The 26,539-nt window shown below is 44.2% G+C and overlaps 1 long non-coding RNA gene across 1 annotated transcript in view; it reads right to left on the bottom strand.

Annotated features, from left to right (window-relative positions):
* Positions 1-26,250, bottom strand: part of LOC115100253 — a 34,602-nt gene extending 8,352 nt beyond the window's left edge. The window contains exons 1-2 of the long non-coding RNA XR_003859011.1: positions 26,133-26,250; positions 21,538-21,704 (exon numbers count right to left, since the gene is read on the bottom strand). This is a non-coding gene — a long non-coding RNA (uncharacterized LOC115100253). The remainder of the gene's footprint in view (positions 1-21,537; positions 21,705-26,132) is intronic.
* Positions 26,251-26,539: the final 289 nt, after the last annotated feature.

Here is a 26,539-nt window from a genome sequence, read left to right as displayed (position 1 = left end):
GATGCACAGTCTTCTCCAAATTTACTGTCAATAAGGTCTAGTTAGCAGAGCACAGAGCTCATTGAGGAACATATTGCTGTCTTAAACCAGAGTGGCATATTTATTTATTTGTTTTTTTATATACCGACATTCAACTAAAGTCATCACATCGGTTTACATATAACAAAACTTAGAGAGGTTACATTGTAATAGAAAGTAAAACATTACTTTCTATTACATTTTAACATTTTAACATTTTAAACTTAATCTGCCATTGCACAGGCAGCCAATGTAAGTTCTTCAAGATGGGAGTGATATGCTTGCATTGCTGGCAGCCATCAATAAATTGCATTATGAATAAGTTGCAGCATAAGCAGTAAATAAGATGGAAGACCAAGATAAAGAGTTACAAGACAGAATATAATCTACACGAGTCAGTACAATCATCTGTACAACTGATTGAAAATCATTCTCAGGCAATAATGGATTGAGTTTTTTAATTATCCTCAGTTTAAAGAAGGAGGATACTGAGATTTGATAGATAACTTTGTGTCAGTCAAAACTCAGATTGAAATAGGACCTGTTTAGATTGTATCAGCAAAAGCAGAATTTGGAGCTGACTGACTTAAAATTAAACCATTTGCAGACATCTCTTAACTGCTTCCCTACCAACTGTAAATTAGGATAAATTGGTATTAGACCAACATTAGAACAGTTTGTCATCCCCTTAGATACAATGTCAAATATCGTAGTTATCAGTTACTTTCCCAATAGGCTGTGAATATATATTGAACAAGATGGCAGCACGCTGAGGTATTCCTGATAGTAAGAGTTCCAGGAAGAAAAGAACATACTTGATCTAACTTGCATCATCTGTCCTACCAGAAAAGATCAAACCAGTCAAGGATAGTTACACCAAGACTTATGCCTAAGCAAAATTGAATGGAAAAAGGTGTTGAAAAATGAGGAAATATTAAAAAACATCATAAACACATTTCCTGTATTTAGGCATAAAGAAAATCAGTAACAAACAATGTTTTTGAATTATGATTTTTTTTCTGAGTCCATATTAGATTTCATTAAGGTCGTGTTTGTCTAAGAAGTCATGGAGCTGAATCTGCATAACTTATTCAATAATTTTACATAAAAATTTTAAATTAGAAAATGGATGATAATTGGCAAAGTTCCTAACGTTCATATTTGCCTTTTTTTCAGTACTAGGTGTGAGGATTGAGTGCTCCTCTCTTGCCAGCAGGGGCACTCATTGGGCCTTGTTCTCTGCTGCTCAGTCCTCCACACAGTTGTGTTCCTGCACAGTCTAAAAACCTGTCTCACACAGAGTATTGTGCCTCAGCTTGATGTCATGGCGGCAACTGCCAGTAGGTATACTCCTGGAACTAGAGTAGGCTGAACTCCAGTGCAGCTATGTGGAGCAGAGCAAAAACTGGACTGGACAAGGATCTTCTGCCTGATCTGGCCACCTCCCCCTTGTGTTGAGCCCTCAGGTTCTGGTGGCTGGTAGGACTTAAATAGGAGGTGCACTCGGACAGGTAGTGGGGGACACCCACAACCGCAGGATTGGACTGCAGGAACAAAACAGGGAACAGAAGGGTGCCCACAAAGCAAACACAGGACAGGGAATGCACCACAAGTCATAGGGCAGACCAGACATAAGAACAGTATACACGAACTGAAACCAGAGGACCACAGACTAGGGCCTCGACAAGGCACAAGATCAAGCAAGACAAAACAAAGAAACAGAACCAGAAAGCCAAAATGTAAGGCCAATACAAGACTAAACAAGAACAAAGTACAAGAAAAGAGCAGGAACAGACAAGCATAAGAAGGCCACAAACATGGACTAGTATCAGGCTAGGAACACATAAAGGTTTGCCTAGAGTAATAGAGGACATGACAAGGAACATGGAAGTACTCTAAGCTGAGCCTCAGTAATCTGTGTGAGGCAGGTTTTTTAAACTGTGGTAGTGCAGGAATATGGCTGCCAGCAAGACCTCCAGGCCATGGGGCCTAGAGTACTGAGCAGCAGGGAACATGGCCCAGCAAGTGCCCATGCCAGCAGGAGGAGAGCACTACTCACAGATTCTCAAACTGGGCATACAATTACTCCTTTTAAAGCTGATGGAAAATGACCTTGAAGCAAGGCATTAACAATATCATTCAAAAAATCACCCAGCACATCTTTAGCTATTTTCACTATATAGCTAAATGTTGGATCAAGATAGGATAATGAGTTTTTCATTGAGGATAATACACTGAGGGGTTTCTCTCTTAGTGATGGTATCAAATTTTTTCCTAAAGTGTCATCACGGGATTAACAGAGGAAGATAACTCAGATGACACTTATTGATTCAGCACAGCATGCAGTTTAACTACATTAGAGACAAAGAAATTAACCATTTCCTTACACTCCTTACAGTGGAGTGCCTCAGGGATCTGTATTGGGACCCTTACTGTTCAATATATTTATAAATGATCTGGAAAGAAATATGACGAGTGAGATAATCAAATTTGCAGATGACACAAAATTGTTCAGAGTGGTTAAATCACAAGCAGATTGTGATAAATTGCAGGAAGACCTTGTGAGACTGGAAAATTGGGCATCCAAATGGCAGATGAAATTTAATGTGGATAAGTGCAAGGTGATGCATATAGGGAAAAATAACCCATGCTATAATTACACAATGTTGGGTTCCATATTAGGTGCTACAACCCAAGAAAGAGATCTAGGTGCCATAGTGGATAACACATTGAAATCGTCGGTACAGTGTGCTGCGGCAGTCAAAAAAGCAAACAGAATGTTGGGAATTAGTAGAAAAGGAATGGTGAATAAAATGGAAAATGTCATAATGCCTCTGTATCGCTCCATGGTGAGACCGACCTTGAATACTGTGTACAATTCTGGTCGCCGCATCTCAAAAAAGATATAATTGCGATGGAGAAGGTACAGAGAAGGGCTACCAAAATAATAAGGGGAATGGAACAACTCCCCTATGAGGAAAGACTAAAGAGGTTAGGACTTTTCAGCTTGGAGAAGAGACGACTGAGGGGGGATATGATAGAGGTGTTTAAAATCATGAGAGATCTAGAACGGGTAGATGTGAATCGGTTATTTACTCTTTCAGATAGTAGAAAGACTAGGGGGCACTCCATGAAGTTAGCATGGGGCACATTTAAAACTAATCGGAGAAAGTTCTTTTTTACACAACGCACAATTAAACTCTGGAATTTGTTGCCAGAGAATGTGGTTAGTGCAGTTAGTATAGCTGTGTTTAAAAAAGGATTGGATAAGTTCTTGGAGAAGAAGTCCATTACCTGCTAATAAGTTCACTTAGAGAATAGCCACTGCCATTAGCAATGGTTACATGGAATAGACTTTGTTTTTGGGTACTTGCCAGGTTCTTATGGCCTGGATTGGCCACTGTTGGAAACAGGATGCTGGGCTTGATGGACCCTTGGTCTGACCCAGTATGGCATTTTCTTATGTTCTTATGTTCTTACCACCTCAGTGGAAGAGGTGGATTTTAAAGAAGATAGCAAGTCTTTTACTGTGACAAATAGGACCTGAGATTAAGAGCAGTTTGAATTTTAGTATCATACTGCTTTTATGTTTTGGCAATGGCAATCCTATATTATGTTATCATATTGAAATAGAAATTTTTCACTTGGGAAGGATGGTCTTCCGCCGTTTACATTCAGTGGCATGCAGTTTTTGTTTTTATGTTCTGGATTTCTGTGGAAGACCACTGGTGGCAACCAGTTGGCCTTATGTCCCATAAACCTCAAAGGAACAACTATGTCCAAGGATTTTTACATTTTATTTATTTATTTATTTATTTAGTTTTTTTTTTTTTTTTTTTTTTTTTAATATACCGAGGTATAGCAGAGTTGCCTTCACTCCGGTTTACATTTATAACAACCTGTTACATTAAAAAATTTAAAATTTAAATTTTAACAATAAACTGAGAACTGGCATATAATATTAGTATAAACAAAACAAGATATACCAAAGGATAGGTACACTGAAATATCTGATTCAAAACATAAAAAGGAGACATGTGTAGTTTGGAAGCAGGAGAGATTGTCATAGGGGGAGAATGAATGTTAGAAGGCTATGGTATTATGTTTTAAGATCATTGTGCGTGCTGTCATTAAGAGATTGGCTGAGTAGCCAGGCTTTTAAGTCTTTTTTAAAAGATTTTAGGTTTTCTTGAACGGTTAGGTACTGAGGTAATGAATTCCATAACTTTGGGCCAATGATGGAGATGGCTTTGTTTCTGGTGGAAGACAGTTTGGCATGTGGAAGTGATGGAATCACTAGTTGAAGTTTACTAGTTGTTCTTGTTGTGCGAAGAGAACAATGGATATGTATGATGTCATCAAGGGCAGTGTAGTCTGCTTTATAATTTTGCAATTTATAATTCAGCTCTCAGTGCAAGGGGCATATCCAGTTTAAAATTACATCAGTATCCTTAATTATAATTTCTGAGTTCCCAATCAGTACTAAATTCTCTACTGTAGTTGAAGTCTGGTCATCTTTAACAAAATTTAATTTCTCAATAAATTAACAATTTGGCCTCAAAGAGGGAAAGGTAATTCAAATTGAAATTTGTGACAGTGACAATTACAGGAGATTAACAAAAGATCTGAAAAAGGAGCAATTGTAGCAGTAGGATTATCAATATATCCATTCTTAAAAAAATGTTCACTTATAAAGATTGCCAAGTGTATGATTTGCGTCATGGGTTGCAAATTAACTATCTGGTGGTAGCCCAAAGCAGATATAATGATATAAATTATCTCCATCTGAGAAGAGAGAGGGCTATTAAAATGTAAATTAAAGTCTTCTCAAAATCAATGGGTAAAAGAGAAAAAATGTCAACCAGTTCTAAAGAATTTATATTAGTTGAGAGAGGAAGATGGTACACTAAAATAAATCCCCACTTCTGAGAGTTAAGATATCTTTTTGCAACCACTAACTTCAGCTAATTCATAATGACATAGGGGAATAAAATAATTTAAAATAATTAACATGCCTCCATTTATTCAAACCCTTCCTTGCTTAATATTCAGCTCTCAGTGCAAGGGGCATATCCAATTTAAAATTACATCAGTATCCTTAATCTTTGGCTTTGTAATATCAATAGACAGATCAATAAGTAAGTTATAGACAATAGGTATTTTGTTATGAATGGGGTGAGCATTTATAAGGCAAAACACAAAATCAGATTAGTAAGAATGAATGCAGAATATCTTGGAGAACTTATCAAAAGAGATCCTTTCACAGATAGCTAGCTCAGAGAACCTGACCTCCATAGGTTTATGTGAAATTGTTTAAAAATGAGCAGTTGTGTGGATGGGCAGACTAGACAGATTGTATAGTCTCTTTCTGTCATCATATTTCTATGTTTCTATGAGCATGGCAGCCTTGACCCAGAATCACTGGGATGAGGGCATGTTCACTAGTATCTAAAAACACATAAATATTTATCACTCCAATACTGAAACATCACTTAATGACGCTATTAAAACAAACCAGAGCAACAAAGCACGATATTGGTGAAAACTTAAAAATAGAGTAGCGTGAAATAGGTCTGTCGTCGAGTCTGCTTATCTGAGATCAGCTGGAAATATCATCAAGGGGTGGGTCAGTTAGGCAGAATTCACCGTCGATAACATCCTGATATTGCAGGAAACAACAAGAGTTAGGAAGCTCAGCAAGCACGAGAGACAAAGTGACAAGCAATGCTTGTGTGAACAATGAAGTATGAAATACTGGTTATATCTGGTATGCTGGAGGTAACTATTTTAAATGCTACTGGCTTAATTTGTTTCATGATTGAAAAGGGTCCAATAAACCTTTTTCTTCCACTTTGGCTGAGGGCCTCAAAGTCTTTAAGTGTTTGGTTACCTACACCTGATCTATAACCTTTGTTTTTAGGTGGCTACATTATGTATTTATTTGTTTTGTGGTTTGCAATGTTTTAATGTTTTATTGCAACTTATGAATTTGTATTATTGTATTTGTATAATTTTGTTTTTATATTTAATTATGGATGTTTTTATTGTAAACTGCCTAGGAATTTTGATAGTGCGGTCTATAAACAAATAAATAGGAGTAATCACTAGTCTAAGCTTTATCTGCGCAGTAGTTTGTTTCATTTTATTCTGTTAATGCTTGTTGGAGCTAATCATCATCAATGTTTTTTTTCCCCAATCTTTGGTCTCTCAAATCTAAAGTCTGCAACCAAGAATTGAATCCATAGTTACAAAGAAAGGGGTTTTCTGTATAATAGCGTAGATTACAGATGCTGTAATATGATTTGATTTACTCTTTCAGTATGACTCTTTGTCTAGTATGGGGTATGCTGAGGATAAGTGAATCTGGATGTCTAATCTTTGCATTATCTTCATCCACATTTTTGATACAGATTTAATTACAATTATCTGAGATTATCTGCAGCAGGAGCCCATTCAGTCTGACAAATTCATCCATAAACAATTCCCAATGGTCTCCCCATTTTTGCAATGGGGAGACCATTGGTGGGAATAACACTTGCCATCTACAAGAAGTTGCCCACCACTACTAATATTATAGTAGTACCAGTAACTGCATATTCATCCTTGTTCATTCTCCAGTTTTTTCTGTCCTTTATTTCCTGGCTATTCTAGCCTCCAAGTTTTTTTTCCCTGTTATTTGTACCTGCGCTTCAGCCTTCTTGTTATATGGTTTTTTTGCTAAGTTAACCCCTAAGTTTGATGTAAACCGGCCTGATATGACGCTTGTCATGAAGTTCGGTATAGAAAAATGTTAAATAAATAAATAAATAAATAAATAAATAAATAATAGATTTCCCTTGAAATGGCAGTACCTCCACTGTGAAATACATTGATAGTATTTCCCATGGACCCTCTGGCATCAGTATAGATGTTTTTACTTTTGCATTTGCTTCACAGGACTTAACATATTCCTGAGCATTCTGGGCCACCAGAAGTATCTTTTGATTAATTCTATTATTTTTTTAATCCTAAAATGTCCAGCCCATTGATTATCATGGTGTGCATTTACAACTTGTACCCTCAGTAATCCTTCAGGAATGTATAATCTTTCCTAGTATGGAGCCTAACATCGTGTAACTATAGTAAGGGTTATTATTCCCTATATGCATCACCTTGCACTTGTCCACATTAAATTTCATCTGCCATTTGAATGCCCAATCTTATTTATTTATTTATTTATTTATTTATTTATTTAACATTTTTATATACCGGCATTCGTAGGACACATCATGTCGGTTCACAATTAACTGAGAAAGGAAAGGAAATTACATTGAACAGGGGGGTTTAACTGGGAGATATTGGATAATAATTGGATAAAAAGAACAATAATTGGATAAAAAGAACCAGCCTCACAAGGTCCTCCTGCAGTTTATCACAATCCACTTGAGATTTAACTAACCTGCTCTGGCGCCCGTCGGTCGCAGACAGCTGCGACCTTTGCTGCTTGCCTCATTTTGCCCGGAAGCCTCGATTCTGGGCAAGATGGCCGTCTCTGCCTCTGCATGCTGACCTCCTTGGTTGGATGGTGAGGGTGATCCCAGTCACCATCTTGAACCCAGCGTGACCTAGGGAACGTGTGCCTGCCTCCTTCTTGTGCACGTCATGGCGGGAACCTCGGGGGCGTCCCCTCCGCATAACATCACTGCCTACGTGTATTTAAGCTAACTGGACTTTCCTACCTACAAATTCTCTGAGACGCTTCGCATCGCTGTACCGGCGTTTCTGGCTGAGTGACTCAGGTACCCGCTCCTCTGGGGCCTTGCTGCATGCAGGGCTATCCGCTCCTCGGAGAGCCTGTCCTCCCTGTCTCACCTTCTTCAGCTAAGTGAGTTCTCCTCCATTGGATCTCCGCTGCTGCTACTACGTATTCTCTACTGCATTGTGAGTACAAGACCTACTCTTCGTTACCTCATCTATCGTGCTGTGTGGGATCCTCAGGTTACCCTGCTCTGCAGACCACTACCAGATCCATGCTGTCTTGTGCCAATTGTCAACACCTACCTCTGGCTTACCCCGTGCTGCGGACCACTACTAGAGCCACAACGCACAAGCTATATCTAAAGCAAGTACTTTCCAGGATACACCGCCTTGCGGATCATTATCGGATTTATGCTGTCTTGTATCAGTTACTCACATCTGCCTCCGGCCTACTCCACACTACTGGAGCTACCATGCACAAGATTCTCAAGAAGCAAGGATTCCCCAGGTTACCCCGCTGTGCGGACCACTACCGGAGAATCCATCCCAGGTCTTCTAATTCTAGAACTGAGTTTACAACCTGCTCCTCGGGGTTTCTCTTTGCTGTATAATAAATATTCTCTGACTCCTGTGTCCATCACTACTGAGACCTCACCTGTCGTGGAGAGTCCCCACAGGGCTCCTCCCTGTGGGTGGAGTCAGTTCTCTCCACGACCCAAGGACCCACAAACCAAGTTAAAACATAACACCTGCATAATAGTGTGTCATCTGCAAATTTGATCACTTCACTTGTACCCCTTTCCAGATCATTTTGTTATGATCTGTGGGTTGGTGGACCCTTGGCCCGAGGCATGAGTTGTGGGGAGGAGCCCCACAGGTCCGCGCCGTCAGGAGGCGGGATACTGGCACAACAGGAAGCTCTTGGCAAGTGATGGAGAGGTCCCAAAGTCCCTTTGCTAACCCCCGCATGGTGGTATGCTGTAGGAGGTTCTGGAAGGTTGGCCCCAAGGGGGCGCAGCTGCAGCGTGGAGGAAGAGACTAGGAACGTAGGCCACCCACGGGGTGAGGTAGTCCAGTCCTGGCCCAGGCAGCTGAAGATGGTAGAACTCCGGAGAGCGGAGGTGTAGCCAGAGAGAAAGCTGGAGCTGACCCGAGGATCGGGACAGGAGACAAGCTGGTACAAACAGGGATCCAACCCTGAAAAGCGGGGCAGGACTAGGTTGAGCACAACCTGAAGAGCGGGCAAGCACTGCCAGTCTATAACATGGATGCGGGCACAGCCCCGAGGAGCGAGGAGGCCCGATGCGGGACTCATGGAACTGCAAATCCAGAGGAGACTCAAGTAGCTGGAGCCAGGCAGGATGGAGCCCAAGAGGCGCGGGGCCAGCCCGAGGAGGGGGATAGGCCAGGGGAGCAAGTTCACAGGTAGCGCACACTGACCCCTGAGGAGCGGGTGCCAGACAGGGTCCAAGGAAGGCAGCAGACAACGACTGGAGTATCCGCAGTAGTTGAGTCCAAGGATGGAACTTGTTGCCAAGTCAGTTTCCTGGGAGCAACGGCGGCGCTTAAAAAGGGAAGGCCGATGACATCATCACAGCGGGACACCCCCAAGGTTCCTGTTAAAGAGGCTTCAAAGGTGGGGCCTGTGACGCACACGCACCTAGGAAGGCCCAGTGTCGGAGCAGGGAGCAGCAGCATCCATACCACTGAGGAGAGTCCCGTGGAACGCGGCGTTGCAGACAAGCCCTTGCAGCGAGCAGCCCTGGGGAGGGCAGGAAGGCAGTGTAGGAGGTGAGCACTCACGGTCGCAGCCATCTGCGACAGACAGGCGTAACAGTACCCTCCTTGGGGGTCTGGGCTTATGAGGATGGTCAACATGGAACTGTCGCAGAAGGTCCTTGTCCAAGATGTTAGCCATGGGTTCCCAGCTGTTCTCCTCAGGACCAAACCCTTCCCATGACAGGAGGTATTCCCATTTTCTCCCATGCTTCCAGATATCCAAGACCTCCCGGATATGGTAGGTGATGTCAGCTTCCAAAGACAGCGGAACTGGGTCAGATGGCTTTTTGGAGAACCCTGAGAGAATTAGCGGCTTGAGTAGAGAGACGTGGAATGAGTTGTGAATCCTGAGTGATGGAGGCAGTTGGAACCGATATGTAACAGAACCCAGGCAACGTAACACTGGAAATGGTCCAATGTATCTGGGGGCAAACCGAGCTGAAGGCAGCTTGAGGCAGATGAACTTAGTGCTGAACCATACCTTATCTCCAGGTTGAAACTGGGGTGCAGCACGGTGATGAGCATCAAAAGCCTTCTTTGATCTTTGGGCAGTCTTCTCAAGCAATCGTTGAGTACTTTGCCATAGTTGATGTAGTTCCTAGGCAGTTGCCTGCGCTGCCGGAGAAGCAATGGACAGTGGGAGTGGAAGTGGTGGCAAAGGTTGGCGTCCAGAGACTATTTGGAAAGCAACGATCCCGTGGAGGAGGATATGTGGGAATTCAGCGCGAACTCCACCCAGGGCAACAGACTGACCCAATTATCTTGCCGCAGGCTCACGTGGGCTCGCAAGAACTGCTTAAGGATTCTGTTAGTCCTCTCGGTTTGCCCGTTGGCTTGAGGGGGATAAGCCGAGGTAAAATCCAATGAGATGTCAAACCTTTTACACAGTAATTTCCAAAAGCGAGCAGTAAATTGAACCCCACGGGCCGAGATATTATGTCTGGGTAGGCCATGGAGCTGAAACACGTGTTTAAAAAACAATTTGGCCAATTGTGGTGCCGTAGGAAGGCCAGGTAGAGCCACGAAACGTGCCATCTTAGAGAAGCGGTCATGACCCAAATGGTATTATTTCCGTTGGAGATGGGCAGATCCACGAAAAAATTGGTGGCTACATGGGTCCAGGGTTCACTGGGAACTGGGAGTTGCTGGGCGCACGTAGGGCAGGCCTCAACATATGCTTGGGTGTCCTTTCGCATGGTGGGCCACTAGTAGTAGCGCTGCAAGGTGGAGAGAGTCCTGGACTGACCTGGATGCCCTGAGGTCAATGAGTCGTGGGCCCATCGTAGAACCTTTGGCCGCAGCGGGAAAGGAACCACTGTCTTACCCGGAGGCACAGGAAAGGTGGCAGACAGAATGACCCTTGCGGGATCACTAAATTGTCATGGGGTATCCGGCAGATCCTCAGTTACAAACGATTGAGAGAGGGCATCAGCGCGACCATTCTTATCACCAGGGTGGTATTGTAGAACAAAGTTGAACCTCGTAAAGAAGAGAGACCAGTTAGCCTGGCGGCTGTTCAGACGCTGGGCCTGGTGCAGATATTGGAGATTCTTATGGTCTGTGTATACCGTAATCTGATGGTGTGCCCCCTCAAGCCAAGACCGCCATTCTTCAAACGCCAATTTGATGGCCAACAGTTCTTTATCCCCGATGCCGTAGTTTCGCTCGGCAGGTATAAAGCATTGAGAAAAGAATGAGCAGGGGTGGAGCTTCTGGTTGGTGGAGAACTGACTCAGCACAGCCCCAACTCCGATGTTGGAGGCATCGACTTCCACCACGAACGGACATGTGGGGTCCGGCTGTCGGAGACATGGTTCTTTCAAGAAGGCCGACTTAAGATCCTTGAAGGTGGTCATGGCTTCCGGTGACCATTGAGAGGGGTTGGTACCCTTGCGAGTCATAGCTGTGAGTGGGGCAGTCAGGATGGAATAATGGTGGATAAATAAGCAGTAGTAATTGGCCAAGCCAAGGAATCTCTGGAGGGCTTTGAGGCCTGTGGGCTGTGGCCAATCACGGATGCAGTTTCTGGGGATCCATCCTAAAACCCTGACTGGACACCACGTATCTCAAAAAACAAACAGACTCTTGCTCGAAAAAGCACTTCTCGAGCTTGGCGAAGAGTTGATGGTCTCGTAGGCTATGTAGAACTTGGGAGACATCTTGACGATGACTGTGGACGTCTTGAGAGACTAAGATGTCGTCAAGGTATATGACTACACACCGGTACAACATGTCTCTGAACACTTTTTTCATCAGGTTTTGAAACACCGCGGGTACGTTGCACAAGCCGAACGGCATTACCAAATATTCAATGTGGCCGTCACGTGTGTTAAAGGCAGTTTTCCACTCGTCGCCCTTCCGGATCCGGACAAAATTATACGCACCACGGAGGTCCAATTTAGAAAAGATCTTGGCCCCTTGAAACCTATCAAAAAGTTCCGAGATGAGTGGCAGCGGGTAGTGATCCTTGACAGTAATCTCATTTAGTCCTTGGTAGTCTATGCAGGGGCGCAGTGAGCCTTCTTTCTTTCCTACAAAGAAGAACCCTGCCCCAGCCAGAGACTTGGAGGGCCGGATGAAGCCCTTAGCCAGATTTTCCTGAATGTATTCTGACGTGGCTTGGATCTCTGTCTGAGAGAGAGGATAGGTCCTACCCCGTGGAGGATCAGTATTGGGCAGTAGGTTAATTGCACGGTAGTAGGAATGATGAGGTGGTAAGGTATCTGCAGCTTTCTTTGAGAAAACGTTAGCAAAGGATGCGCACTGCAGTGGTAGGTTGGGCAGAGCGGGTACAGTTGTCATGCAGGGCAAAGGCGTGACGAGCTCCAAACAGTTCTGGTGACAGGCCAGGCCCCACTGGGAAAGCTGTAGGGTAGTCCAGTCAAACTGTGGGGTGTGCTGCTGAAGCCAGAGTAACCCCAGAACAACCGGGTGGATGGCCTTATCCAAGATGTGGAATGAGATGGTTTCCACATGTAGGTTTCCAGTGCGTAGCTGAATGGGTGCAGTAGTATGGGTGACCTCACCAGGCAGAGGTTCCCCGTGGATGGACGAGAGTGATAGAGGAACCGGAGAGCAGATAGTGGGGATACGCAAATGCTCGGTGGGTTGTTTCAGGATGAAATTCCCTCCAGCCCTGGAGTCTACCAGGGCTAAGGTGTGAAATTCCTGATTGTTCATCCGGATGGACACGGGAACAGTCAGCGGAGGAGACGGTGAAGTCAAGCCTAGGAGAAGTCCTCCAACAGAACCTAGGCCCGGCAGTTTCCTGGACAGACGGGACACGAGGCAATGGCATGCCAGGACTGGCCACAGTACAAGCAAAGGCCAGACTACTGTTGACGATCATGTTCCTTGGGAGAGAACCTACTCCTACCCATTTGCATGGGTTCCTCCTTTGTGGAGATAGGTAGACTGGTCGGTCTCAGGGAGGAGGAACGATGAGCTCGAGGTGGTCCGGGAGCTGGTTTCCAGGATGCTCTGGACTCATGAGAATGTTCTTGTAATCAACGGTCGATGCACCCAGTAAGGTCGATGAGGGAGTCCAAGGAGGTGGGCAGCTCTCGAGCAGCCAATTCGTCCTTTATGCGAGGGCTTAACCCTTCCAAGAAGATGGAGTGCAGACAGTCGGAGTCCAAATGCAACTCCGATGCGAGAGTTTGAAATTCTGTGACATAGTCAATAAAAGGGCAGGAGCCCTGTTGAAGGTGGAGCAGTGTTGCCCCAGAGATGGCACGCTGGTCGGGGTCTTCAAAGATGGACCGAAACAGGGCGAGGAACCCTGGAAATCCCGAAGAATAGGATCTGCTTGTTCCCAGAGAGGTGAAGCCCATGCCAGAGCCTTGCCATCCAGGAGGGTCAGAATGTATGCAGGCTGCAAGCAGAAATGCATGTGGCAGAGATTCAGGAAGCCTCGACACATGAGAGGATTTCCTGAGAAGCGTGGAGGTGCCGGCAACGGCACAGTCAGCCGAGGAGCCGGTGAAGAGGTAGAGACATTAATAGACGTGGTAGTGGCGTTCATGGTGGCGTCTAAATGAGAGCTCAGGTTGTCTGTGGCAGTGGCCAGGGATTCCAAGAATTTCTGTTGTTCACTGATCCATTGTACCAGGTCAGGAATGGCCTGGAGAGCTGATACCTCTGCCAGGTCCATGGCAATCTGCTATGATCTGTGGGTTGATGGACTCTTGGTCCTATCGCATGGTGGGCCACCAGTAGTAGCGCTGCAAGCTGGAGAGAGTCCTGGACTGACCTGGATGCCCTGAGGTCAATGAGTCGTGGGCCCATCGTAGAACCTTCGGCCGCAGCGGGCAAGGAACCACTGTCTTACCCGGAGGCACAGGAAAGGTGGCAGACAGAATGACCCTTGTGGGATCAATAATATGTCATGGGGTGACGGCGGCACTTAAAAAGGGAAGGCCGATGATGTCATCACAATAGGATGCCCCCGAGGTTCCCGCCGAAGAGGCTTCATAGGCGGGGCCTGTGACACGCGCACCTAGGAGGTCCCAGCGTCGGCACAGGGAGCAGCAGCGTCCATGCCGCCGAGGAGAGTCCCGCGGAACGTGGCGTTGCAGAAAGCCCTTGCAGCGAGCAGCCCCGGGGAGGACAGGAAGGCAGTGTAGGAGGTGAGCACTCTCGCTTGCAGATCTGCAACTGACAGGCATAACACATTTATAAATATATTAAAAAGTTCAAAGTACAGATCCATGAGACACTCCACTGTTAACCTTTTTCCACTGTGAAAACGGACCATTTAATCCTACTCTGTTTTCAGTCTTTTTAACCAGTTTGTAATCCACAAAAGACATTGCCTCCTATCTCATCACTTTTTAGTTTTATTAGAAGCCTCTCATAAGGGACTTTGTCAAACGCATTCTGAAAATCCAAATACAGCACATCTCCTGGTTCATCCCTTCAAAGAAATGTAGGAGATTTGTGAGGCAAGACTTCCCTTGGGTAAATCCATGCTGGCTCTGTCCCATTAAAACATCTCTATCTAAATGTTCTGTGATTTTATTCTTTATAACAATTTCCATGATTTTTCCTGGCACTGAAGTCAGGCTCACTGGTCTATAGTTTCCCAGATCACCCCTGAAGTCATTTTTAAATATCAGGGTTACATTGGCCACCTTGCAGTCTTCAGGTACAATGGATGATTTTAATGATAGGTTACTGATTAATTGTAATTGGTCTGAAATTTCATTTTTCAGTTCTTTCAGAACCCTGGGGTATATACCATTCAGTCCAGGTGATTTACTACTGTTTAGTTTGTCAATCTGGCCTACTATATATTCCAGGCTCACCGTGATTTGATTCAGTTCATCTGAATCGTCACCCTTGAAAACTGTCTCTGGAACAGGTTTCTCCCCAACATCCTCTTCAGTAAATACACAAGCAAAGAATGTTTAGTCTTTCTGTGATGGCCTTATCTTCCCTAAGTGTCCCTTTAACCCCTCTGTCATCTAACAGTCCAGCCGACTCCCTTGCAGGCTTTCTGCTTTGGATATATTTTAAAAAAATTTTATTATGAGTTTTTGCCTTTACAGCCAACTTCTTTTCAAATTCTCTCTTAGCCTGTTTTATGACATCATTTAACTTGCCAATGCTTATGCTTTATCTTATTTTCTTTGATGGATCCTTCTTCCAATTTTTGAATGAAGATCTTTAGGATAAAATATCCTCTGACACTCACTTTTTAACCATGCTGGCAATTGGTTGGCCTTCCTTCCACCTTTCTCAATGCATGGAATACATTTGGACTGTGCTTCTAAGATGGTATTTTTTAACAATGTCCTTGCCTGTTGCACACTCTTAACCTTTTTAGTTGCACCTTTCAGGTTTTTTTCTCATTTTATCAAAGTTTCCCTTTTGAAAGTTTAGTGCTAGAGCCATGAATTTATTTACTGTTTCCCTGCCAGTCAATAATTCAAATTTGATCATATTATGATCATTATTGCCAAGTGGTCCCACTACCATTACCTCTCTCACTAAATCCTGCGCTTCACTGGGAATTAGATCTAAAATTCCTTTCTGTTCGGTTTCGTAAGTTAGTGGGCCCTTGGCCTGAAGTGAGAGGTGGTACCGCCCATGGGGAGGAGCCCCGTAGAACATCACCGTTGGGAGGCGAGGTCAGAGCTATAGGTTGCACAACCCAGCGAGTAGGAAGAGAGTAGGAGAAAGGAGCCAGAAGAGATCCCCCTGGTGGTGGAGTGCTGAACAAGCCCCGAGGAGTGGGGAGTGCAGAGAGGGTAACCCCGGGGGCAGAGCCACAGAGTGAGAGTCTGCACAGGAGGAATGACATAGGTTACCCGAGACACGGGGAACCCCGGGGTCTCTGGCAATACAAGGGAACACTACCCCGAGGAGCGGGGAAGTGTGGCACAGTCTCGGAGTGTAGGCAGAATGCTACCCTGAGGAGCAGGGAGCAAGATGTAGTAGCAGAAACAAGGTGTCAGCCCGAGGAGTGAGAGAGCGCCAAGCAGTCACAGTTCATAAGCGCAGACCCGAGGAACGGGAGGCGTGGCTGGTCCCTAGTGATGGCAGTGTCCCACGGAGCAGGGTACACCAGCACTGGTTTTCCATGAAGTAGAGTAGCATGGCAATGGTCTGGAGAGCGGGGTACACCGTAGTGGAGACTCACAGGCAGCGTAGTTTGGTAATGGTCCGCGAAGCAGGGTACACTGAAGTAGAGGCTCATGAGTAGAGTAGTTCTGCAATAGTCTGCGGAGCAGGGTACACCGAAGTGGAGGCTCACGAGCAGAGTAGTTCCTGAAGCTGCCCCCGAGGAGCGGATAGCCAGAGACTGGAGCAGGGCCCCCGATGAGCGGGTACCCGAGAGTGTCTCACGCCGCAGGAAGCAGGAACCAACGTCCGTAGTGAGAGCAGCAGGATTCAGCAAGGAGGAAACTTGTTGCCAAGTTGATTAGAGTCAGGCCCCGATGGTGCTTAAGAGTCCAGGGCTAGTGATGTCATCAAGGGGGGTGCCCCTGAGGTTCCTGCCCTGGCTCCTTGCGTGCTCCATGACGGCCCGGGAGAAACATGGAGCTCAGCGGCATCCTCGCCACCCTGGAGAGTCCTGAAATGGAGCCCAGAAGGTCAGAGGCAGCTAGCCACAGCCACAAGTCTTCCCATAGGAGAGAGGGCAGTGAGGCACGAAGTGAGTAATAGCGGTCGCAGCCGTCTGCGACAGATGGTCATAGCACTTTCTTTTCGGTTCCTGAACCAGTTGCTCCATAAAATTGTCATTTATTCCTTCCAGGAACTTTATCTCTCTAGTATTTCCTGATGTTACATTTACCCAGTCAATATTGGGGTAATTGAAATCTCCCATTATTACTGCACTACCAATTTGATTAGCTTTCCTAATTTCTCTTACCATTTCACTGTCTGTCTCGTCATTTTGGCCAGGTGGATGGTAGTATACACTTATCGCTATACTCTTCCCCAACACACAAGGGATTTCTACCTATGGAGATTCAATTGGACATTTAGTCTCTTGCAGGATTTTCATCCTGTTGGAATCTATGTCTTCCCAGAAATAAATGTCCACCCCCGCCAACAAGTTACTCCTCTCTATCATTGCGATATAATTTGTACCCAGGTATAGCACTGTCCCATTGGTTATCCTCCTTCCACATGTCTCCGAGATGCCAATTAAGTCTATGTCATCATTCACTGCTATACACTCTAACTCTCCCATCTTACTTCTTAGACTTCTGGCATTAGCATACAGACATTTCAAAGTGTATTTTTGTTTGTATTAACATTCTGCTTTTCTGTTAGGGATAATTTTGAATCTTTTAGCTCAGGTGATTCTTTACTTATAGGCACATGTACTACATTTATTATTATTGGAACCTCTCTGTTAGGATGCCCTAATTCAAGTGCTTCATTAATATCCTTCGAAGATATTTCCCTCCGAACCATGCATTGCTGAGCGACTGTTGGTTTCCCCCTTTGTTTTAGTTTAAAAGCTGCTCTATCTCCTTTTTGAAGATTAGCATCAGCAGCCTGGTTCCACCCTGGTTAAGGTGGAGCCCATCCCTTCGGAAAAGATTCCCCCTTCCCCAAAAGGTTCCCCAGTTCCTTACAAAACTGAATCCCTCTTCCTTGCACCATCGTCTCATCCACGCATTGAGACTCTGGAGTTCTCCCTGCCTCTGGTGACCTGCGCGTGGAACAGGGAGCATTTCAGAGAATGCTACACTAGAGATTCTGGATTTCAGCTTTCTACCTAAGAACCTAAATTTGGCTTCCAGAACCTCCCTCCCACATTTTCCTATGTCATTGGTTCCCACGTACCATGACAGCTGGCTCCTCCCTAGCACTGTCTAAAATCTTATCTGGGTGCCGCCTGAGGTCCGCCACCTTCGCACCAGGTAGGCATGTTACCAGGCGATCCTCAAGCCCACCAGCCACCCAACTATCTACATTCCTAATAATTGAATCACCAGCTATGATGGCCGACCTAACCCTTCCCTCCTGGACAGTAGCCCTGGGAGACACATCCACTGTTTGAGAGGACAATACAACACTTGGAAAGCAGGTCCTTGCTATAGGATCATTTTTTGCTGCACCAGGTTGATGCTTTCTGACCAGGAGACCTTCTTCCTCCAAGACAGCACCAGGGCTGCCAGACTGGAATTGGGATTTGGCTACTATATCCCTGAAGGACTCATCTATATACCTCTCTGTATGCCTCAGCTCCTCCAGGTCTGCCACTCTAGCTTCCAGAGATCGGATTCGTTTGAGAGCCAGGAGTTCTTTGCACCAGGTGCACACGTACAACCTCTCACCGGCGGGTAAAAAATCATACATGTGACACTCGATGCAAAAAACTGAAAAGACTGGAAGGCCCTGCCTCTTGCTGCTGGACTGCTGCCTTCATCTTAATTTTGTTTAGTTCCTGGTGTATTCACTATTTATCTGGTATTGATCTGAAATTGGATGATTAAACTCTTGGTAAGGCCTGGGGCAATCCTGAGTTTAAATTAAAAGACTGATTATTATTTTTTTAAATTGAAAATGTCTCCTGCCTATAAATCTAAGGATGAGCTAGGAGTGGGAGGGAGGGAAAAACAAACACACAAAAGTCTGACTAACACAGTAAAAAACTAAACCCCAATTATTAGTTCTCCCCCAAACTTTTAAGTTCTAAAACTTTCCCAAAGTAGTACTTATTCTCTTCAGCCACCAGCAAGGTGATTCTCTCCTCTCAGGACTCCCACTTGAACAAAATGATCAGGTCTTATGCTACATAGGCATTGCAAAATTTTCTGGCCATAGTATATAGGCTGGCTCTTCCTGTTTTTCACATTTTTGTCATTTCTTCTTGATAAAGCGTCCACTTTTGCATTGTTTACCTGGTGGAATCAGGAGGGGAACAGGGACTGCTTCACATTCAAATGTCTGGCCTTTTTCAAATATTCCTGTTTTTTTTTTTAATTGGTCACAACCAAGACTGGTATGTGAACGCCTTCCGATATGTGATGCTACTTCTCAGATCCTTCCTTTTGCTGCCAGGAAATCCTTATCCCAGTTATTTCTTTTGACTACAGTAAATTTTTCAGAGAAAAAAGCAGCGATTCTTCTGCTCTTCTAGAGGTTTTGGCTGGGATAGCACTGCACACATCTGTCTCTATGATGGCCTTCTACCTTGAATCTGGATGTGAATCAGGGCTGGAGTATCACATATCAATTCCCAGCTAATAACTACACCACAATAATCATTCTTAAAATAAAACATGAACAAGACCAATCGGAAACTAGGCAGACATAAAAATATAATCAGGGAGGATAACTTTCAAAACTGCTCAGGTGCACTATATTTACTACTGTGTTTTATAACCTGCATGTAAATGATACACGCAGATTATAAAATATGAGTACATAATTGCACATACATGCTTATATATGTAAAAACTATAAGCATGCGAGTTCGAACTTGTCAGGAAAAGTAGTAGCACTTATCTGGATAAGTTCCGATTTATACGGCTAAGTAGTGGCACTTAACTGGAGAAGTCTGAACAGCACTATTTGTCTATCTAATTAGCATGTGACTTATTCGGGTAGGTAAGATAGCCCGATAAGTCTGAAAAATGCACTATTTATCCGGAGAACTTCAAATTAGTCCGTCTAAGAAGTGGCAAATGTGCTACTTAGTTAGAAATTTGAAATTTAAGCTGGATAAGAATGCGTAAATATTAAACCTGCATATTTGTACTTGAACTTTAAAGGGATACTTACATAGATTTTGTTTGCATTATTTAGATACATTTACGCCACCTAAGTTAGATTTTACATGTGTAAGTTGGGGATTTTATAACATGAATGCGGCAGTGAACTAACCAGTTTACCAATTTAGTCTACCAGTTCACCCAGTCCATCTGCATCTCATGAAGAACCTCCTGGCTCTTCAGCCTGAAGTCCCCCCGTTTCACCCACATCTCCCACCCAATCATTGTTTCACTTTTAAGATATTTACGATCACTTACACCAGATATTGAGCAGGGGTAAATATGCACAAATAAAAGATTTACGTGTCACTTTGGCAGGCTGTAAAATAGCAATTTATGCCTGTAAATGTTGGTCCTTCTCCGGAACAGCCCTAGCCTGCCCCCTTTTTCTTTTCTTTTCTTTTTTTTTTTACAGCTGCAAATTTACTCACAATCCCTGACGTGCATGCGTATGTTGCAGTTTTTATAATGAAAAAAAGCAAAAAGGAAACCTCTACTCAATTATTCAACAATAGCTCTACCATTAAATTATAAATATATTGAACTAGTGAACCATAAACCATAAATATATTGAACTGGTGTCCAGAAACAAAATCTATATTTGAAAATGCCGCATCAGAAAGCCTGTCGACGTGTTCTTCCCACTAAAGAACCGTCCGGTCTATTAATCATTTGTGGCTTCTGCAGCTAAAAGCTTGAATATCTGCAGCTAGAAGCTTGACACAATGTCACAAGATCATTTTGTGGAAATTATGTCCGTCTGTCCCGACTGGAAATAATGGCTTCTCTGATACCATATATTCACGTATATGCAATTTTACACAACTATGCGTTATTTTTTGCACATGCATGTTTTGAAGCTTCACCTCTAAAATTGTAAGTAGTAGATGCTTCCTAGGGCTCCCTTGTCCAAATGAAAAGCACGTTCTTCTTTAGCAGGGTAGTCATTGGTGTTGCAGCCTTTGAAAAGCCTTTTATAAACCTCCTTTAAATATTTTTGAAGCCTAGGGAACATTAATATTTCAAGGGATTGGCCATTCAGAGACTGCCAATATCTTTCTGGGATCCATCTCCAACCCCCTTCAGTGAAATAACATAACCCAAAAAATTCAAATTTTTTTCACAGTCGGAATTGGTTTTTTTTCAGGATTGGTAAACAATTTGTGTTCCTTAAGTCTCTTCAATACTTCTCTTACATTGTCCTCATGTTTGATAGTTCTCCAGAAAAATTATCATCGAGGTAGATGATGACAAACACCTGTCTGATATGTTATTAAGGACATTTTGGAAAGTAGCTGGGGCATTACTATATTTTCGAGTATCCATAATGGATTTGAAATGATGTTTTTCAATTGTCTCCTTCCCTAATTTGTAGCAAATTATGTGCCCATCATGAATCAAACTTTGTGAAGATTTTAGCTGTGCTTAAACACTCAACTAATTAGTTGGTTAAGGGGAAACAGTTTTGAATAGTCACCAAATTCCATGCATGATAATCTACACACGGGTGGAATGATCCATTCTTTTTGGCACCAGCAGGTGTGTCTATTCTTTTTGGCACAAAAAGAATAGACACACCTTCTGGTGATGTTGATGTGATGAACCCCTTTCCCATATTTTTCTTAAGGTGTTCAAACAGTATTTATATTTCTGGTTCTGACAAGGTGTAAATTCTTCCAAATGGACCTTCATCACCTGGTCGCAATCCTATGACTTAAACAGCGAGTTCATCTGCTACATTAAAAAAAAATAAATCTTGAATTACCTTATTCATGTCTGGTACTTTTCTCTGACCATCTCCTGTAATGGTGCAGTTCTCATGCCCAGGTCTCTGACTGTTCAGTTTGGTAGATGGTTTTCTTGAGAAATAATTGATCTGTTCCTTCCAGATAATCCAAGGATCATCCTGCTTTAGCCATATCAATCTCCAAACTATTGAGAAATGGGGCTTGGATTAAATTCAACTTCCTGGTATCTTGATAGGCACTCATTATCTACCAATCTGTCTCAAGCATAACTGGCCCCAAAATGAGTGAAGATCCAATGTTCTCTATTTTTGTTTGTTGAAATTAAGATCTAGAAGGTTGCTTGAGGCTTCTGAAACCACCATGGGCTCCTGGAGGGTCCCCCCCCCCCCCCTTTCTCTCAAGTGAGTTTAACTGAGTTCACATTTGTGACAATTGGACTCTGTGGGATTGAGGGGGCATTTCCATTGGGAGGGTTGTGTAAATCTGATCTGAACACAATAGAGTTGTGATGATTCTTTTCCCAAGGGTCCTTTGATTTTTTTGCAAGTGGAGTGGGCATTGGTAAAGTATGTTTCTAAATAGGATGTTAAGTCCTCACAGTTGGGTGACATCTTCTGATGGAACCTGGCCAGCGAAGGTTACTACAAAACTTCGAGAAGCTTTTGGCATGCTCTGCTGAACATGTGCATTTTGTCCTCTCTCACAGATATCATGCAGGGGCCCTTCAGTTCTAGTTTTTCCATGGAGCCTAATCGTTTTTCTTTATGCCTAATCGTTATGCTTTCTTGTTTGCATGCTTTTTAGCAGTAGGCTGATTCTATGCACACATCTGAAATTCCTGCTTAAGGTAGTGGGCTTCCACCTTATCCAGTCAGTCATTTCGCCAATATTTTTCCCTAAGCCACATGAGCGCAAAGCCTTGTACAGTCTGTATTGCAGGAGAGCCTTAGCCTTCTAGCTGGAGCAGACCAAAAGCTTTTTGTTTCTTTTGACCTCCAAGAAACCTGTGATTGCTTTGGCAAGCACACTCTTAACGGGCTAACAGATTGCATCTTTTTTCGTTATGCCCAGAAAGGTCTGACGCTGAATGGGCATGTTAAGGCTCAAAGTGTTAGGACCATAGCAGTGTCAGTGGTGGACCTGAGATCAGCCTCCATGGAGGAGATTTGCAAACCTGCAGGGTGGAAGTCAGTCCATGTACTCACATCCATTACTGTTCAGATAGACTCCTGATGCAACAGTAGGTTTGATTAGTCTGTTCTGCAGAGTCTATTTAAGGTTTAAAATCTAACTCCATCCCCTCAAGGCCCCATAACATAGGCAGCCATGATGACACTATTCATTCAGGCCAACAAAAGGATGAAACCATCCTTTTCTGGGAATCTTGCCTAGTCTCCATCAACTCCCTACTAACCGACCTGCACCTTGCTCTCAACACAACCAAAACCGAACTACTCTTTATATCCAAGCAACCTGAACACGATTCCTCCACCACACCACCGCACCCCTACATCTCCCCCACACTACCCCCCTCCGTAAGAGACCTGGGAGTCACCCTTGACCAACACCTGAATTTCAAGCCACACATCAAGTCCCTCCTCAAAGCAGGTTTCTACAAACTCCAGATCCTCAAAAAACTCAAGCCCTTACTCCACACTCAAGACTTCAGATTAGTCCTACAGTCCACCATTTTCTCCAAAGTAGACTACCGCAACACCCTCCTACTAGGCCTCCCATTCTCCACCATCAAACCCCTTCAAACTCTTCAAAACGCCATGGCTCGAATCCTTACTAACACACGTAAAAGAGAGCATATCACACCCATCCTAGTAGACCTACATTGGCTGCCCATCCAGTTCCGCTCCCAATACAAAACCCTTACTATTCTTCACAACACCCTCTACAAAAACAACTCCCCCTGGCTTAAAGAAATGCCCCACTTCCACCTCTCAACCCGCCAGACTAGATCCACCTCCACAGGCACCCTTCACACCCCCCCCCTCAAAACTGCCCGCCTATCCACCACCAGAGAAAGAGCCTTCACCATCGTAGGCCCCACCCTCTGGAACTCCCTCCCCACACACCTCCGTCTTGAACCCTCCCTAACCATCTTCAAAAAAGGCATTAAGACCTGGCTCTTCAGACAGGCTTACCACTATTCCAGCCCCTCGTAGTCTACCCCCCTGAAACCCCCCTAGTCGCTCCCCCCTGTCTCTCCCCAGTCTCACCACCCTGAAACCACCCGAGTCTCACCCCTCAACCCACCCATACCCCCCTCTCACCCCCCACACCCTCCCTCCCCTCACCCTTCCCTATACCCACCGCCCACCTCTCACCTCATCGCCACCTATCTACCGTGCTCCACTGTATCTCCAGTTAAAACTCACAACCTTTATGTCTAAATCAAGATACCGTTATTACCTGCTGTAACTGCTGTAAATAAGCTAATATTTTATATATATGTGTTTAATTGTTTAATAAGTTATCAATATAATCCACCATAACTGCAGTAATTAAGCTTTCATATATATCATTATATAATCTATTTATCCTTCATTAACTGCTGTAATAATCAACCATGTTCTAACCTCGTTAAGCAACCTCTCTTGTAAATACTGATACGTTCCTTGTACCTTTCTCAGCTGCTGTATTTCCTCCTTTACCTCTCTCCCCCCCCCTTTTTCGCTCCTGCTCCACTCCCCCACTCCCTGTTTTTTGTAATTTCCTCCTTTCTCAAGTTTATTGTAAACCGGCGTGATGTGCTTGCACGAACACCAGTATATTAAAAGCTGTTAAATAAATAAATAAATAAACAAACAAACAAACAAACTCCAGCAAACACCATGCCAAATAAGAATACAGAATGCCTTTTTTGGATAAACATGGCTGCAGCTTTATTATACTAAACATTGCATATTACCTCCTATACCTAAGCCATTCAACCCCATTTGTGGCCATCGTGATCGCCCAAATCCCTGTCCATCTTGGACCAGCAAGACAATGATCCTCCAGCCCTCGCCATGTTTCCAAACAAGGATACCTCAGCCTAGGCTAATTTTGGCCCTCTGGCTCCTGCACGTTGTTACAAATGCGACCGGTCTTCCACCACCCATAAAGGACCACAAGTTGACAAAATGCCCCTGCAGCCCCATTGACCCATCATAACTATTACCATCGGCTTAGGTATCCCATTCCAATCTTTAAATCTGCGATAAATGAAGGTATAATGAGCATACATATTGCATAATAACATAAACTGACATTCAACAGGTCTAACAATGTTACAAATAGTAGAAATAATATTAACTAACATTCGGCTCTATGAGTAGCACAATAATCCATATGGTATGTTGCCCAGGATATCCCTTGGCCCTATAAACTGCTGCTAAATCTCTATGATTCATTTATTTGCTTTTGCCATTCATTTGAAAATCCTGCAAGTTACTGTTACTCAAGAGGAGAGGAGGGACTTCGGAAGCTGCAGCAATTCCCAGCCTTTTCTTTGTCCTGCATTGACATCTCATCCATCCTGTCCCCTACTCTTTTCCTAGGTGAGCCCGGGGCCTGGCCAAAAGCCCTGTCCTGTGGGAGGGGGCCTGCCCAAAAGGAAAGTACATCCATCTCCCCAAGTGGCTCTTGCATGTACCAGAAGAAGGATGGGGGGACAGGCGCACAGCATTGGATTATTTACAGCTTTCATGCACTCAGCCCAGACCCTGACACTAACAGGCAGCCATGAAGACGCCATCCATGCAGCCCATCCCAAGCAAACACCACACTAAATAAGAATATAAAATGCCTTTTTTGGATAAACATGGCCACAGCTTTATTATACTAAACATTATTGCATATTCCTTCCTATGCCTGAGCCATTCAACCCCAGTCATGGATATCATGACTGCCCCAATCCCTGTCTGCCTTGGACCAGCCAGACATGATTCTCAGTCCCCCGGCATATTTCCAAGCAAGGGTGCCTCAGCCTAGGTTTAGTTTGGCTCTCCGGCCCCTGGTCATTTATACAATGTGACCAGTTTTCCACTGGCCATAAAGGACCACAAGCTGACAGGATGCCCCTACAGCCCCTGTCAACCCATCATAACTCTTACCATCGGCCCAGGTATCCCACCATTAGTATTGATCAGTAAAAACACTTGCTTCATAACCCCTCCCCCCCACCAACCCAATGAATCTTGTTATAGCCATGACTTCTACTCACAAAATATATTCTCCAATGCCTCCTAAAAAGCATTGTTAAATATGACCTACCCGTTTTCAAATAAGTGCATGCCTATAGAAACCCTCGCACCCGGCATCCGCCCAGCTGTGTCTAATGTGGCTCCATCCTAATCTTGTCACCCATATTCCCAGCTGGTGATTAACTTTTTTACACCCTCTGGACCCCAATTTCGAATCACCCCATTCGATGCATGGTATAATCTAACCAAAATATGCGGATGCTGCCAAATAAGGACACTTTTCAACATCTGAATCAGCTACCTGGCTGAAAGCTTCCCTAAGTCATTGCTTCCATGGTGAATGATCTATGCATTGGGCTTGGCCACTATAGCTGCTCTGTGTCGTAGCATGGGAAGAAGCTTCTTCCAACACAAACCTCTCTTTCCGATCCATGTCACTTGTATCCCTCTTGCAGCCAGTCCTAGATGCTGTTCATAAGGTTGCTCTTGCGCCCTCCTGCCTGTCCAATGAATGGAGTGCCCCACAATCCAGACCATCTTTCGTCCATGGAGCAGACCTAAAGGAAAGCACAAAATTTTAGCAGCTAAAAGAACTGGTTAACTCTGATCTCACTGCTGATGATCTCCATCTCTCTATCTGTTGGATGGTATTGGTGATTAACCCTGCTTGAGCTCACTAGCAGTTGCCCCTATCCTAATGGAATGAGTTCCGAATTTAGACCTGTCAAGCCACAGCTTGCCTGGACTAACTTTGAAGATCACAGTGAACTGATATCTGGTAAGGGGTACCCTATCCTCATGCACTAACAAATGTGTACCCCCT

Source organism: Rhinatrema bivittatum, chromosome 1 (genome assembly GCF_901001135.1).
Source record: "Rhinatrema bivittatum chromosome 1, aRhiBiv1.1, whole genome shotgun sequence".
Taxonomy (NCBI): Eukaryota; Metazoa; Chordata; class Amphibia; order Gymnophiona; family Rhinatrematidae; genus Rhinatrema; species Rhinatrema bivittatum.
This window is presented reverse-complemented; position numbering and strand designations above follow the sequence as displayed.